We start from the raw sequence: 18091 nt of genomic DNA, 5'->3' as shown, positions 1-18091 counted from the left end.
AGTAAGACAATAGCAACAGGGAACATCTAGTTGTGTCCATCCAAAGCATTTCAAGCTGCCAATTGACCATTCCACTTGCCAATTAAAAATGATGAGTCTATGCTCAAATATGGACGACACCCTGCCTTGAAGCCATCAATGCAAGGCTTTAAAACCATAAAAAACTTAGAGAAAAGGACACTTCCATCCTCTGTTACCTCAGTATCTATCACCACAACACTGCCAGGTGACCTTTTCTCCACCTCTGCTTTGAAATTATAAAGCATCCTAAAAGTATTTGCCCAGTCACCATATAACTATTTCATTGCCCTTTGTTTTGCCTTCCACACCGTGTTATACTTCACCTTAATGGGGTATTTCTTTTCCAAGTCTACTTTAAGTTTCTTTGCAGTAGTGTTTGGTTTCTTGGCTAGAATAGGAGTGATCTTTTCTGCAATCCAAAGTTGTGATGTCATGGTTGATACTCTCTATGAACTTGTCATACAAGTATGTTGGTGAGGGATTTGATTCACCCTAACGATACGTCCATCGGGTTGGCGTCTAGCAGATATGTACCCCTTGCAAGGCTTGACACTTCCATCAAAACCTCTACATCTTGCATAAAACTTCTTTCTATCAGTCCACTTAGTCTTGGCATCAAACTCATGTTTGACTGCATAAGTCTTGAAACACATCCTAAACTCATCCATGTTTGGGAACAACTTCCCCACTACAGTAATAGGGTTTTCCTTGTTATACACATTTACCAACCCATCATCATGTGCATCATCTGCAGCATCTTCCATCAGCTGTCCATCCACATCTTCAGTTCTATCTCTGTTAGCATCAGTTTCAGTAGGCATACTAGATTCACCATCCTTCTCCTCAATATCTTCATTACCTACTAGAATGCCAAAAAAATTGGCCATCTCAGTGTCATCCATTGGTGCAATGACTAAATCAGTTGGGTCATTTAATTATACTGAATTCCAATCAACAGATACAACCCTTCCAACACCATCAGAGCCTTCTTCTACATCACCCACCTCAGGTAATACTGTCACTACACCTGTGCACATGGGCATTATCTGCCTCTCTAAAGCCCAATCCTCATCTACCATATATAAAGCTAACTTTGAGGGCACATATCCAACCTTCGAATCTGATTTCAGATCAACAAGCTCTGCATGAACATCGTTTGTTTGGTTGTCCAGCCATCTTGTCGATCGATTTCATCAACCATGTCTTCACCATCCTCAGTACTCACATACTCTCCTTTCCAATTATCAAATCGTAACAATGCTACCTCTTGCTCTGGACCCCAAAAAAAATACTCTCCCCAATTTTTTCCACCATATTCTTCACGGCCTTCTCTTCCATGCTCTGTAGTTCTTGTGGATCAATCTCTGCAAAATCAATCTCCCACTTCACAATTGTATCTCTCTCTATGTCCCGCATGCTACCATCACCTAGCTTCGCCTTAGAAGGCAGGAATTCCACAGTGAATTCGAACGTCCGAGCAACATCCCCCCTGTTTCAGGGTAGTGTGAGGTGAGCTAGCGGAAGCAGACGAGGCACAAATCGCATAGCTTGGAAAGGATGCACATTAAGGGATTACCTAGTCGAAGTTGTTGTCTCTGGCGGCTCCATCGCGGTCAGCCCCCCTCCCACCCACCCAAATCTGGATCAAATCGACCAAAAACACCAAAAACAGAGGCAAACGGAGGCGATGTGATGAGATCTAGCTCGACATGGAGGGGAACGAGACAGGGTTCCGGATTCACTCACCACATCCACCGCCGTCGCCGAGAACGAAAGCTCCTCCGCACTGCTATCACCGAGAACAAAATCTCCAGTGCCGGCGCCGGCTCACCGCCAAGAACAAAAGAGGAGGGGGTGGGAGGGGTACACATTTAGACATGCATGGGGACATGTTTCACCTGATGCACTGCCAAGTGGGGCCCGCAACTAGATGCACTGCCAAGTGGGACCCACATGTCTTAAACATAATCTCACTCCCGTTGATGACCAGTTTAATCGCCTGAGTGGGCATTGGCTATTTGGGCCTCTGAAACATAGTACTACAACTATTTTCGTCAACTACGTCGCACTCCTTCCATTGCACCTCAAAGATGTTGCACATGAGCTATTGACCCCTTGTTCTTAGAGGAAAAAGAGATGGTTCTTCACTGTCTTGCTTTGTGTATGCTAACAAAGTGACGCGGCCCAGCTGCTTGTGCCCGCGTTTGCACTAATGATAATTCAGCCCTGCTTGCTTATTTATGGTTCTGAGTGACCATGTTACTGAACTTGTGTTCTCACTAATTCTGAACTTGTGTTCACTCTTATGTATTACAGTTTCCATGGATGCGCCCTGCTTGCCTCCTCTTCATATTCTCCCCGCTGTTTTCTTCAGTAAGTTTTCATAAAAAGTCCTCGGAATAGCAAGTAGAAGTTTGACAAAAGGACTTACATCAGTTCGTTAGTATATATCAATTAGCAAAATTCATGTTATGCTATTTTCTTACTTGTTGTTTACAGAAAAAATGACTATTTGTTGCAGCAAATAGGGGAAAACTGCAGTGAATGTGCTCTCAAAGTTCATATATATTGGTAGAGGAATTATCGATGTTCACAAGGTCAGCCCTTTATGTCAATAGAAAAAAAGTTCCTTGAAAACAAACCACATGAAGTTCATCGAGAAAAACTTTGTAAGTTCAAAATGGGTATAGGAAAACTTTGTAGGTTCAACTAGGTATAGAAAACTTTGTAAGTTCAAAATGGATATAGGAAAACTTTGTAGGTTCAACTAGGTATAGAAAACTTTGTAAGTTCAAAATGGGTATACCTAACAATTCGAGAATAAAAACACTAATTTCTGAAGAAAACTGAAGTTGGTCAGAGAAGAACACAACTTCTGTTGATGATGGTTGTTGTTGATTGTCGGTTGTCTGTGGGCTTTGATCGCTCTCACTACTGATATCATTGGTAAGTGTATGACATGGTTGCTGCAAATATGCAAATGAGTAAAACAAAATTTTCATGATTGGAAAATGAACTTTTGTGCAGGAGGACCTCATGGAGTCCGTCTGGGCTTGCAGAAGTGGTGATGGACTCGTATGCACAAGTTGGGGGGGCTCCATCGGCCGCCTCGACTCCGACCACCGCTTCCTCCCACTCCATCCGCTCCTCATGCTTCCGTCCCGGCCGCTGCTAGGTCCTGCTGCTCCATCCTATGGCTACCTGGCGATGCTACCTTGTTAGCTAAGGAAGAAAGCAATTCTAATGTTTGAGGAATTGAAAGAATTTGGGGAAGAAAAATGATGCTTTCTCAGCTACTGTACATTAGTTGCATTTGAGCCCTCACTATTGTCAGAATGTCAAAACTAGTGTAATCCCTGTTGAGTTGCTGCTCTTCTGAATTTTGGTTCCCACACCCAAGCCTGGTGGTTCAGATATTTATTTTCGACAAGTACTGCTAATAAAAATTAAAAGTTCATCCAGAAAAAAGTTTACGTAGCATTATACTTGTTTCACATAGTATTGTCCAGTAAGTACATAATTCATGCTCTTATTTGCACATCATGCAAGTTCAACTATATGCCCCCCATGCATGCATGTCTCCCTCAGTCCGACTATTGCTGGTGCTTCAAATCACAAAATTTGATTCTGCTAGCAAGTTGGTGCCAGTGGATGAAGTCCAGATCAACTATTTTGGTGTTGGTTCATACATTATTGTTTTTTGAGTGAAGAACTGGATGAATGTATAGCATAATGTAGGAGTTCTGATTTACAAAAGCAAATCCATGTTGAGAAAACAAAATTTTCTATATCAAGAAAGTTCATGTATTACTGTCCAGAAGAGGTCATGTAGTATTATCCAGAAGGTACACCTACTTCACCTCTCCCCCCAGCTCAATGTACATATACTACCATCAGTTCATGAAGAAACACAGAAAAACATGTACATTCAGTTTGAGTAGAAAAAACATGCATGTACATTATGTGCTCTCCATACACATGTACCATACATTCTATGCTCTACAATCAGTTCAATGTACATATTATCATCAGCAACAGCTACTTGGTCCCGTGACACCACACCGGCCATTGTCATCGAGGTGCACAAGGAGCTCACGTGAGACCACGCCAGCCATTGTCAATCAAAATACACACGTTGCAAAAAATGATGCTTAGAAGATGTTTGATGTAATGCACGTGTACTCCTATTGTTTGTGTGTTTGTATTACACGGTGACAGGATTTTTTTTGTAAGAACTTCAACGTCTGACCTTTAAAATTTTTATTGCACAACAAGAACTTGAAGTGAATATTTTTTGAGAAGTACAAACTCTAGTTGTTATAGCAAAAACAGTACAAACTTCAACTCCAGCCACATCGCGTACATTAACTTAGTTGCTATAGCTGCTATAGCAAAAGCAGTACATAACTCTTTTTATTTTTATTTTTGAACTTATGATGTTACTGTACATTAACTTGGTTCTTCTTTTTATATGAACTCAATAGTCCGCAATAGTTCAACGGAAAATGTCTACATCAGTTTGAACTCAAAAAGACCATAAGTTCAGAGGAAGAAAAAGATCACCGGCATGTTTTGGTCCACGCAGGCCGTCAAAGGAAGAAAAAATGTTTCTTCATTCAGTTCAGGTTGCTCTAGGATTTGTCCATGTTCTGGAGGGAAGTAATTAACTTGGGGTTTGGAGTGGTACCTACTGTGTCACCAAATATGTGTTGAATAGTTCTATTCATCTCCATACATAAGTTCAAAGATTTCAATTTTACCCTAGTGGTTGTTGATCGGAGGGATGTGTACTGGTGTACCTTACCTGCTGGATCCTTCTTTTACAGAATAAACATTTGTTGTTTTTTACAGGAATAATTATTAGTTGTATGTGATGTGACCTGCAAACTATGTATCCATATTTGGTTCTTTTTATTTTTTCTAACATAGACAGAACATTGAATGATCCATTATATGTAGATTCATTTGAAACCTTGATTTAATTTAAAATGAAAAGTGAAGAATTTTTAATACAGTATGTACTTGTACATATGCTTATCAGGGTTGTGCATGTGCTATACAAAATATTTGAAGCAATTCAGCAAAGATTATATCTGCCACTTCATCCACACAAAACTTAACAAAAAACTTTGTGAGATCCATTAGTATAATAATAAAACAAATCACTATCTTTAGGTACTCTTGTAAACTCATTCCAAATTTCATATTAGCACTATATCTAGTGTATTCCAACTTCACCATGGTTCATACCCCCCGATATTACCCATAGATTCATCAAAATAAGTGAACAACATATAGAAAATAGAATCTGTCAAGAACAGGACAATCTGTAGCATTCTGGAACTTTAATATACTTCTGTAACTTCAAAAAATCTAAATATTTTGGACAATCTAAATAAATTGCAGAGCAGTACTGTGTAAAAATTTGAAGATTTTATCATGCTCCAGTAAAAAATGAAAATTCAAATACTACAAGAAAAGTTTATGTTTTTTCTGCTGCACACACCAAACAAGCAATTTAAACATCCTAAAGCCAAACCTTGACACATTATTTTTATAACACAATGGATATATACAAAGGAATACTTATTTTTGAGAAACTTTCATGAAAAATTCTACATTGTTTCCATGAGCATGAACACAAGTGTTCAAGGTCGACCCTCATTTCTCCAATGCATAACCTTCCAATCACTTCTCTTTTTGAAAAAACTCTTAGGCATAAAAGGCAAGTAATTTTTTTGTATTTTCATTCTTTTAATTTTAGTTTGTTTGTTTCACCCACAACTAAACAAAAACAAAGGGAAAACAAAATCTACTCAGTGAAGAAAGCAAACAAGCATACACGAGAATACCAACCCCACACTATTGCCTCCCGGCAACGGCACCAGAAAAGAGATTGATAATGCCCAAGTGCAAGGAATCATTGTAGCAATTTCCAAAGGTGGAAGTGATAAGTATGGAGTGTCGAACCCACAAGGAGCTAAAGGTAAGATCAATATTCTCTCAAGTCCTATCGTCCACTGATACGACTCTACGTACACCGGACGTTTGCTTCCATCTAGAAACGAGAAATAAAACTACGTTTTGGTTATGAAGAGGATAACTTTGCATGATATCAGAGAACTAAAATATAAAAGTAGGTGTTGTTATCATAAAGTTAGAATATATCACTATATATTATAAATAGCAAGTGTGGAATAATGATGGGTCATTGTGTGGAATTGTCCTAGGCAATTGTTAACAAGATCGCTAATCATTATTGCAGTTTCATATGAGGGAGAGGCATAAGCTAACATACTTTCTCTTCTTGGATCATATGCACTTATGATTGGAACTCTAGCAAGCATCCGCAACTACTAAAGATCATTAAGGTAAAACCCAACCATAGCATTAAAATATCAAGTCCCCTTTATCCCATACGCAACAACCCCCTTACTCGGGTTTATGCTTCTGTCACTCAAGCAACCCACTATAAGCGAATCATGAATGTATTGCAACACCCTACAGCGGAAATCCTTCACGTGTACGCGGCACGGAAGGCACCATAGGAGAGCACCAAAATAAAACATACAACTCAAATCAATCTAGATCATCAATCGACTCAAAGGACAAAAGAATTCTACTCAAAACACCATAGGATGGAAACACATCATTGGATCATAATATGTGGCATAAAGCATCATGTTCAAGTAGGAGATTACAGTGGGGTGCAGGAGAGTGGACCGCGTAAAAGATATGAGGATTGTGATGAAGATGGTGATGTTGATGAAGACGATCACCACGGCGATGGTTCCCTCGATGGCCCTCCGGTGCCACCTAGAGAGGGGGAGAGGTTCTCCCTTTGTGCTTCCTCCTCCATGGCCTCACCCCTAGATGGGGAGAGGTTCTCCCTCTGGTCCTTGGCCTCCATGGCGATGATGGCCCCCTCAGGGATCCTCCTTCATGGCCTCCGGTGATGATGGCCCCCTCCGGCTGGGTGCTGGAGAGGGCCTAGATTGATTTTTTTTTGCTATAGAGGCTTGCGGCGGCGGAACTCCCAATCTAGGTTTATTTCTGAGGTTTTGGGATTTATAGGAGGTGTTGGCCTCGGGGACAAGTCAAGGGGGCCCGCGAGATGATTACAAGGCAGGGGGCGTTCCCTAGGGGGTTGGGGGCGCCCCCCACCCTTGTGGTTACCCCAGGACTCCTCTCTGGTATCTTTTCGCTCCAGTATTTTTTATATTTTCCAAAAATAGTCTCCGTAAATTTTGAGCCCATTCCGAGAACCTTTTTTTCTGCACAAAAAACAACACCACAATAGTTCTGCTAAACACAGTCCGGGTTAGTTCTAATCAAATCATACCAAAACCATATAAATTTTTTATAAACATGGCATGAATACTTCATAAATTATAGATACGTCCTATACGTATCAGTGTGTGGCAGCGCTGCTCCCTGGTGCTGGTGGCGAGGAGGCGGTGGTTTGCGGGGGGTGGCGGCTTCATCAGCCCGCGAGCTGCAGCACGACGACAGGGGCTATCCGGACCCTTTTGGGTCCGGCCGGGCCGTTGCGCCTGGTAAGCCCTTGTCTGTGCGTTCAGTCGGCTCCGCGGCGGCGGTGGAGGATGTCCCCTCCCGTCGGCTGAGTTTGGATGCCCTCGGGCCCACTATCTCTTCTTCCACCCTCCAGGTGTCGGTGGCCTCAGGGAGACGGCGAAGTTGGTTCGGTGACCGTGGTGGCACAGGCTGGTGGGCGGCGAGCTGGATGGTGCACTTTGGATCGTCTAGGGTGGTGGTGGGGGTTTGGGTCCAGATAAATCCCTGGCGGCTCGTCCAGCCCTGACGCGACGACGCCTGCGGGCGCCGCTGGACCTTCCTAAAGGGCCTCAGAAACACCCTTCCCCACTACCCCCTGTGTACCAGGGGAAACCCTAGGATTTGCCCGGGCAACAACGGCATCATCGTCGCCTCCTTCAAGGTGTTGCTGGATACATGATGCTTCAGAGTGCTTGGTACGTGGTGGTACTTCTCCGGAGGGTGCAGCGGTTGCCGGCCATCTTCGTTTCGTTGATCTGCCGTGGTCGGCATTTGTTTATTTTTCTTTTTCTCTCCTTTTCGTTTGGGCTTGTTTGTACTGCGGCCCCAGCCAGCTGGTTGTATCAGACCCTGCTTTATAATATAAAGCGGGGGGAAACCCTTTATCATCGATCATCACTGCTTTGAAGCTCTTGACAGAATATTCAGAGATATATTATGAGTGCATAATTATGCAAATATACTATTCCATTTGGTGGCAAGGTTTTTGTTCTTGGTGGGGATTTTCAGACAAGTGCTTCCTGTTGTGGTAGGAGGTGCTAGAAATGAGGTCATTGTTGCATCTTTCATAATGTCTCCTCTGGACTCTGGAGGCATGTTAAAGTTTTGAAGCTTACTACAAATATGCGTCTTTCTCAGCCTGATCTGTCCCCCGAATAACTTAAAGAATTGTCCGAGTTTGCAGATTAGGTTCAGGATATTTACAATGGTCGACTCTGCTTATTCTACATCTATTGACTCTTCTACCTCTTCAATTTGCATACCAAGAGATATGCTCCTCCCATCTTCATCAGATAGTATTTCTGCTGCTATTGACTGTGTGTATGACTCCTTCAATTACTTTGATGTTGATTAGTACTTGGCATGTCGTACTATTCCGTGTCCAACTAATGCTGTTGTTAATGATGTCAATGAGGTTGTCTACAAGCATGTTCATGGGAACTCTAAATCTTTTCTTAACTGTGCTACTGTCTCAAAGAGCACTGATCATGTTGGTGATGCTGATTTGTTGTTTCCTCCGAAGCTACAACATTCAATAACGATTTTTTTTTTTTGGAATGTGAGATTGCTCTAAAATTTAGGGTCCCCGTTATGCTTCTAAGGAATATGAATCAATCATTTGGACTAGGTAACAGAACCCACTTATTGGTAATAAGGACTGGGGAAGGGGGAGTTATTACTGGAAGTAACAAGGGCCGACAATTTCGTGTTCCTAGAATTGTTCTTCAGTCTCCAAGTACTAAATGGCCATTCACTTTATGCCGATGCCAACTTCCTGTTCGTCTTTGTTATGCTATGATGATAAATAAGAGAAGAGAGAAAGAAAAAAAGGTGTTTATCTTGGAGAAACTGTGTGTTTATCTTCTCAAACCTATGTTCTCGCAGGATCAACTGTATGTGGCAGTGTCACATGTTACATCCAGGCAAGGGTTAAAAATTCTCGTCAAGGTGGTGTTGCAACTAATGTCACTCAGAAAATTGTTTACAAAGAAATCATCAGCGCACCTGTAACACAAATAGTTCCACTGAAAAGACCCCAGTAATTTTTTCATGTTCATGACACGTTTTCTACCTGTTCTGCATGTCAGTTTTCCTTCCTTTTAACATTTTCATTAGCAAAACATTTTGCGTCTTGCAGAGCGTACTGTGTAGTATAAATGGAGGATGGACTGTGATGACTTCAATGCGGCGATGACACAACATCTGTGAATCTTCTGGCCATGATAGCACAGTAGCTTATTTATCCTTATAGTTCTATAAAACGCCTGAAGTTGTCAGTTCCAGTTAGTCTTCTTCTGCCTGTTTACTGTAACACAAGAACGCAGTTATCGTCCACGGAAAGATGTTCTTTTTTGTCTTGCGAATACGCAAAGCTTGCGTATCTTTTCATTGATAGAAGAAGTTGAAATGAGAACAAAGAGAGGGTACATCACATGGCATAACCACAAGATAGCGCAAACATGGTGCCCGAAGCAGAGATGTGGGATGCTCGGCCCAGACAGAAGCTACAACGCAGCGCAAAACTACCCTACCCAGAAAAAGACCCGAAACAATATACCAATCTCGAAACACAGTATCGAGCATACCACGAGCAATCAAGACGAGGCCTCCAATAAGGGAAATGACGCTGTGACGTCGATGTCGTCGGATCCGAGGAACCAGACCTCGGACCTAGTGTTTGCCCTAGTGCTCAAAGAGGGGCATGGAGAAAGGCCACGACAGCGTCTGCAAGAACATGATGGCACCCGCAGGTGTTGCCGCTGCCATCATTAGCAAGCCGAGCAGGGATTTCGCCCCGGAATATGTACGAACAATCCCAAAGCCGCAAGACAGGATCCGAAGATGTGGAACATGTCGTGACCCGCCACTGAAGGGGAGCTACGCTCGCCACCGAAGGATGGCAACGAGCTCCGCCGGACGCGCGTGCCTTGGATCTGGCGAAGGAGGGGCAATGCAAGGGGTGGCGGTCAAGGTTGGAGAGGCAGTGATAAGACGTAGATATATAACCAACATACGGGAAGCGACAACAGCCGACACCTCGGCAAGCCAATATCTGGAGAGACATAGATCTAGTCCAAAGAGGTCGGAGCCGCCAAGCGTGCCGGCGAGAAAGTAATCCAGAAAGGGTGCGGCTTCCACAATACCGGGGCCATAGTCGGGACCGGAGAAGCTACGGCGAGATCCACCGTATGCTGCCGCACTGCCAAAGAACAAACTACCACCAAAACGAAACGGCTGTAGGACGTCTGGGCCCAAATTGGGCCCACCTAGAACACCAGCCCGTGGAGCAGCCGTCGTTACACCACAACAGCAGCTAGGGCACACGACCATGGCCAGCATGACACAAGACATGTGGATGCTCGCTGAAGCCCTCCACACCGGTCCCCATGGTCAGATTCACCGCAAGTCTCGCGTGCAGCCAGAGGGTGGCGCCGCCGAGGACGAGAGCATCGGAGAAGGGTGACGCCGCCGCCTGACGAAGGAGCACTCGCCGCTGGGAGAGGATGCTTTCAGAGAGGAGCGCGCCCACACTGTCAGGAGGCAGGACCCCGCGCAACGATACCATAGGAGCAGGAACGCCCTGCCACCACCTTCATGAAGGAAATATGCCCTAGAGGCAATAATAAAGTTATTATTATTTCCTTATTTCATGATAAATATTTATTATTCATGCTAGAATTGTATTAACTGGGAACATAATACATGTGTGAATACATAGAAAAACATAGTGTCACTAGTATGCCTCTACTTGACTAGCTCGTTAATCAAAGATGGTTAAGTTTTCTAACCATAGACATGAGTTGTCATTTGATTAACGGGATCACATCATTAGGGGATCACATCATTAGGAGAATGATGTGATTGACTTGACCCATTCCGTTAGCTTAGCACTTGATCGTTTAGTATGTTGCTATTACTTTCTTCATGACTTATACATGTTCCTATGACTATGAGATTATGCAACTCCCGTTTACCAGAGGAACACTTTGTGTGCTACCAAACGTCACAGCATAGCTGGGTGATTATAAAGATGCTCTACGGGTGTCTCCGAAGGTACTTGTTGAGTTGGCGTATTTCGATATTGGGATTTGTCACTCCAATTGTCGGAGAGGTATCTCTGGGCCCTCTCGGTAATGCACATCACTATAAGCCTTGTAAGCAATGTGACTAATGAGTTAGTTGCGGGATGATGCATTACATAACGAGTAAAGAGACTTGCCGGTAACAAGATTGAACTAGGTATTGAGATACCGACGATCGAAACTCGGACAAGTAACATACCGATGACAAAGGGAACAATGTATGTTGTTATGTGGTTAGACCGATAAAGATCTCTGTAGAATATGTGGGAGCCAATATGAGCATCCAGGTTCTGCTATTGGTTATTGATCGGAGACGGGTCTCGGTCATGTCTACATAGTTCTCGAACCCGTATGGTCCGCACGCTTAAAGTTCGGTGATGATTTATATTATGAGTTATGTGATTTGATGTACCCAAGGTAGTTTGGAGTCCCGGATGAGATCGGGGACATGACGAGGACTCTCGAAATGGTCGAGATGTAAAGATCGATATATTGTACGACTATATTCGGACATCGGAAAGGCTCCGAGTGATTCGGGTATTTATCGGAGTACCGGGGAGTTACGGAAATTTGCCGGGGAGTATATGGGCCTTATTGGGCTTTAGGGGAAAGAGAGAGGGGAGGCTGCGCACCCCCCAAGGCCTAGTCTGAATTGGACTAGGGGGAGGGGTTGCGCCCCCTCCTTCCTTCTCTTCTCTTTTCCCTTTCCTTGACTCCTACTCCTACTACTTGGAAGGGGGGAATCCTACTCCCGGTGGGAGTAGGACTCCTCCAGGGCGTGCCATAGGAGGGCCGGCCCTCCCTCCTCCTCCACTCCTTTATATACGGGGGCAGGGGGCACCTCTAGATACAACAATAGATCTCTTGATCTCTTAGCCGTGTGCGGTGCCCCCCTCCACCATATTCCACCTCGATCATATCGTAGCGGTGCTTAGGCGAAACCCTGCGTCGGTAGCAACATCATCACCGTCATCATGCCGTCGTGCTGACGGAACTCTCCCGTGAAGCTCTGCTGGATCGGAGTTCGCGGGACGTCATTGCTATATCTTGAGCTTGCGTTGGTTTTCCTTGAAGAGGAAACGGTAATGCAACAATAGTAGCGCAAGTATTTCTCTCCGTTTTTGAGAACCAAGGTATCAATCCAGTAGGAGGCTCCTCAAAAGTCCCACGCACCTACACAAACAAACAAAGAACTCGCAACCAACGCAATAAAGGGGTTGTCAATCCCTTCACGGTCACTTGCGAAAGTGAGATCTGATAGAGATAGTATGATAAGATAAATATTTTTTTTTGGTATTTTATAATATAGATGCAAAAAGTAAAGGTGCGAATAAAAGTAGATTGAAAGCAAATATGATAAGAGATAGACTAGGGGGCCATAGGTTTCACTAGAGGCTTCTCTCAAGATAGCATAAGTATTACGGTGGGTGAACATATTACTGTCGAGCAATTGATAGAAAAGCGAATAATTATGAGATTAACTAGGCATGATATAGGCATCATGTCCGTGACAAGTAGACCGACTCCTGCCTGCATCTACTACTATTACTCCACACATCGACCAACTCCTACCTGCATCTAGAGTATTAAGTTCACAAAGAACAGAGTAACGCATTAACCAAGATGACATGATGTAGAGGGATAAACTCATGCAATATGATATAAACCCCATCTTTTTATCCTTGATGGCAACAATATAATACATGCCTTGCAACCCTTTCTGTCACTGGGTAAGGACACCGCAAGATCGAACCCAAAGCTAAGCACTTCTCCCATGGCAAGAAAGATCAATCTAGTAGGCCAAACCAAACTGATAATTCGAAGAGACTTGCAAAGATAACTCAAACATACATAAAAGAATTCAGAGAAGATTCAAATATTATTCATAGATAAACTTGATCATAAACCCACAATTCATCGGATCTCGAAAAACCCGCAAAAAGAGTTTACATCGAATAGATCTCCACAAGAGAGGGGGAGAACATTGTATTGAGATCCAAAAAGAGAGAAGAAGCCATCTAGCTAATAACTATGGACCCGTAGGTCTATGGTAAACTACTCACAACTCATCGGAGGGGCTATGGTGTTAATGTAGAAGCCCTCTGTGGTTGATTCCCCCTCCGGCAGAGCGCCGACGAAGGCTCCAAGATGGGATCTCGCGGATACAGAAGGTTATGACGGTGGAAATTGTGTTTCTTTGGCTCCCTGGATGTTTTCGGGGTACGTAGGCATATATAGGAGGAAGAAGTATGTCGGTGGCTGCCCGAGGGGCCCACGAGACAGGGGGCGCGCCCTATAGGGGGGCGCGCCCTACCCTCTCGTGGACGCCTCGACTACTTCTTGACTTGCACTCCAAGTTCTCTGGATCACGTTCGTTCCAAAAATCACGCTGCTGAAGATTTCATTCCGTTTGGACTCCGTTTGATATTCCTTTTCTTCGAAATATTGAAATAGGCAAAAAACAGCAATACGGGTTGGGCCTCCGGTTAGTAGGTTAGTCCCAAAAATTATATAAATGTGTAAAATAAAGCCCATAAACATCCAAAAGGGGTAATATAATAGCATGGAACAATCAAAAATTATAGATATGTTGGAGACGTATCAAGCATCCCCAAGCTTAATTCCTGCTCGTCCTCGAGTAGGTAAATGATAAAAAGAGAATTTTTGATGTGGAATGCTACCTAGCATAATTCTCAATGTAATTTTATTTATTGTGGCATGAATGTTCAGATCCAAATGATTCAAAATAAAAGTTCATATTGATAAAAGAAATAGTAACACTTCAAGCATACTAATCAAAGTAATCATGTCTTCTCAAAATAACATGGCAAAAGAAAGTTCATCCCTACAAAATCATATAGTTAGGCTATGCTTCATTTTCGTCACACAAAGATGTTCCCAACTTCTATACCCCTGATGACAAGTCAAGCAATTGTTTCATACTTAAATAATCTCAAATTTTTTCAACCTTCACGCAATACATGAGCGTGAGCCATGGATATAGCACTATTGGATGGAATAGAATATGATGATGGGGATTGTGTGGAGAAGACAAAAAAAGGAGAAAGTCTCACATAGACGAGGATAATCAACGGGCTATGGAGATGCCCATCAATTGATGTCAACATGAGGAGTAGGGATTGCCATGCAACGGATGCACTAGAGCTATAAATGAATGCTCAACAAAAGAAAACTAGTGGGTGTGCATCCAACTTGCTTGCTCATGAAGACCTAGGGCATTTGAAGAACCCCATCGTAGGAATATACAAGCCAAGTTTTATAATGAAAAATTCTCACTAGTATGAAAAAGACAACTTATGAGACTCACTATTTAAAAAACATGGTGTTACTTTGAAGCACAATATATGAGACTCACTACATAAAGAACAAGGTACTACTTTGAAGCATAAGTGTGGAAAAAGTGATAGTAACATTGCCCCTTTTATTTATTTTCTTTTTTTCTTTTTTTTTCTTTTCTTTTTTTGGGCCTTTCTTTTTTTTGGCCTTTCTTCCCCTTTTTTTCTTTGGGCAAGGCTCTAATAATGATGATAACCACACTTCTATTGATTACAACATATGAATTACAACTCAAAACTAGAACAAGATATGACTCTATATGAATGCCTCCGGCAGTGTACCGGGATGGTGCAATGAATCAAGAGTGACATGTATGAAAAATTATGCATGGTGGCTTTGCCACAAATACAATGTCAACTACATGATCATGCAATGGCAATATGACAAAAGTAAAGTATGTCATGATGATGATGAACGGAACAGTGGAAAGTTGCATGGCAATATATCTCTGAATGGCTATGGAAATGCCATAATAGGTAGGTATGGTGGCTGTTTTGAGGAAGATATAAGGAGGTTTATGTGTGATAGAGCGTATCGTATCACGGGGTTTGGATGCACCGGCGAAGTTCGCACCAACTCTCAAGGTGAGAAAGGGCAATGCACGGTACCGAAGAGGCTAGAAATGGCGGAAAGGTAAAAGTGCGTATAATCCATGGACTCAACATTAGTCAAAAGAACTCATATACTTATTGTAAAAATTTAGAAGTCATCAAAAATCAAGCACTACGTGCATGCTCCTAGGGGTATAGATTGGTAGGAAAAGACCATCGCTCGTCCCCGACCGCCACTCATAAGTGTGCACAAGCCAGGTACACTTCATGTTTCAAATTTGTTACACAACTTTAACCATACATGCATGCTACGGGACTTGCTAACTTCAACACAAGAATTCTTTAAATTCATAATCACCCAACTAGCATGACTTTAATATCACTACCTTCCTATCTCAAAACAATTATCAAGTATCAAATTGATCATAGCATCCAATTCACTTCCTATGATAGTTTTTATTATACCCAACTTGGATGCCTACCATTCTAGGACCAATTTATAACCATAGCAAATACCATGCTGTTCTAAAAGACTCTCAAAATAATATAAGTGAAGCATGAGAGACTAGCAATTTCTACAAAAATAAGTTACCGTCGTGCTCTAAAAGATATAAGTGAAGCACTAGAGCAAAAACTATCAAGCTCAAAAGATATAAGTGAAGCACATAGAGTATTCTAGCAAATTCAATTCAAGTGGGCTTCTCCCAAAAGGTGTGTACAGCAAAGATGATTGTGGTAAACTAAAAAACAAAGACTAATATAATACACGATGCTCCAAGCAAAACACATATCATGTGGCGAATAAAAATATAGCTCCAAGTAAAATTACCAATGAACGAAGATAAAAGAGGGGATGCCTTCCCGAGGCATCCCCAAGCTCAGGCTTTTGGCTATCCTTGAATATCTTGGGGTGCCATGGGCATACCCAAGTTTAGGCTCTTGCCACTCCTTATTCCATAGTCCATAAAATCTTTACCCAAAACTTGAAAACTTCACAACACAAAACTCAACAGGAAATCTTATAAGCTTCGTTAGTGAAAGAAAACAAAATCACCACATAAGGTACTGTAATGAACTCATTCTTTATTTATTTTTGGTGTTAAACCTACTGTATTCCAACTTCTCTATGGTTTATAAACCATACTAGCCATAGATGCATCAAAATAAGCAAACAACACACGAAAAACAGAATCTGTAAAAAACAGAACAGTCTATAGCAATCTGTAACTAACGCAAACTTCTGGACCTTTAAAAATCCTACCAAAATATGAAGTCCTGGACAATTTTTCTATTGATCAGCAGCAAAAAGAATCAACGCAAAATCACATTTCTGTGATTTAACAAAACTAAATTCGTGCGCCCAAAGTTTCTGTTTTTCAGCAGAATCAAATCAACTATCAACATATGTTCCTATAGGTTCTACTTGGCACAAACACTAATTAAAAGATAAAAACATATCTAAATAGAAGGTATATGCAAAATTTATTACTAAACAGGAGCAAAACCAAAAAACACAAAGAAAATTGGGTTGCCTCCCAACTAGCGCTATCGTTTAACGCCTCTAGCTAGGCATAAAAACGAAGATAGATCTAAGTAGTGCCATCTTTGGGAGTGAGGGCTTTTGGTGGCCGAGCTACAGGCAGGTCGGAATCCGGCTCGTCTGTTTGGGCCTTGGGATTCGGAACCTGTCAGTTCGTGGCAGCTGCGTTGCCAGGCCTAGTGAGGGAAATACGGCCCATGATACTCCTATCTGCGCGTAGGCGTATTGTGTTCGACCCATCGGACGAAGCTGTTCCCGGGCCTGGAAAGGGCCGTGTGTCCTTCGACGGGGAATTTGGGACATGTTGGGTGGTTCAAAATAGCACAGGTAAATGGATCCAATGTGGCTCCGTCAGACCCCACCCACCCCGCTCGGCCTTACCTTGTGGAGCAGATAGAGCCACGGGACAGGATTCGCTCCCCACCCCATTCTCCTTCACACACGGGCACAGCAACGGCGATTGTGCTCTGGCAATATCTCCACCAACGGCCTCGAGCTCGACGGGTATGTTCGTTTTGCTGCGCTGATTCCCTTCTTCTCTCTCTTGCGTGTGGATTCGACGGCGTGGGATTGGAAAGTACTTGCTCATGTGACTAGATTTGATTCTTGCAGGGGTGTCTCCGTGTGGATGGTTCTGTCATCCCAGTGGAGTTCCAGGATTCCATGAGTGCAGCAGGTTTACACATCGACAAGGCAGGCGAAGAAAAGGAAGACGGAGATGGAGACAGATACGAGGTGTGCTCTGAAACTACGAGTGGCTAGAGTAGACACGGAGGGGTTAGTAAGAAAACTTTTCTATGTATTTGCTCATGTAATTTTGCGGGTGTTCAGCAAGTGATCCTGCGTCGTAGGTGTGTTGTCTAGCTCACTTTGGCAGGTAAAAATGAACTTTTGGTTTCAGTTAGGATGTGCGTTAGCTTTAGTACCTCTGTTGGGCGAATATGGTTGGATTTTGCCGAATCAGTGTACACCTGCAAAAATGGAAAAAGTGCTGGATTGGGTTTGGATTTCAGTATATATGTTGCAACGTTGTATTTGGTGAGCTTGGTTTCAGTGGAAAATTCTTGTTGTTAGGAATTATTTCTGTGAGACACAGGAAGCGTTCGGATTCTGTTTTCTGTGTTTTAGTTCTGGATTTTGTTCGGATTCAGTTAGTTGGATTTGGCTAGCTAGCTAGCAAGTTGATTAGCATGTTGGTGTGGCGAAAATGGTGCTGGACGGGGGTGTGCTGTTATAGTTCCAGT

At 42.8% G+C, this 18091-nt stretch overlaps 1 long non-coding RNA gene across 1 annotated transcript; it reads left to right on the top strand.

Annotated features, from left to right (window-relative positions):
• The first annotated feature begins 17203 nt into the window (after positions 1 to 17203).
• LOC119291935 lies at positions 17204 to 17889 on the top strand. Its single transcript, XR_005142756.1, has 2 exons — positions 17204 to 17351; positions 17460 to 17889. It is a non-coding gene; the product is annotated as an uncharacterized LOC119291935 (long non-coding RNA).
• Positions 17890 to 18091: the final 202 nt, after the last annotated feature.

This window comes from Triticum dicoccoides, chromosome 4B (genome assembly GCF_002162155.2).
Source record: "Triticum dicoccoides isolate Atlit2015 ecotype Zavitan chromosome 4B, WEW_v2.0, whole genome shotgun sequence".
NCBI classification, from domain to species: Eukaryota; Viridiplantae; Streptophyta; class Magnoliopsida; order Poales; family Poaceae; genus Triticum; species Triticum dicoccoides.
This window is presented reverse-complemented; position numbering and strand designations above follow the sequence as displayed.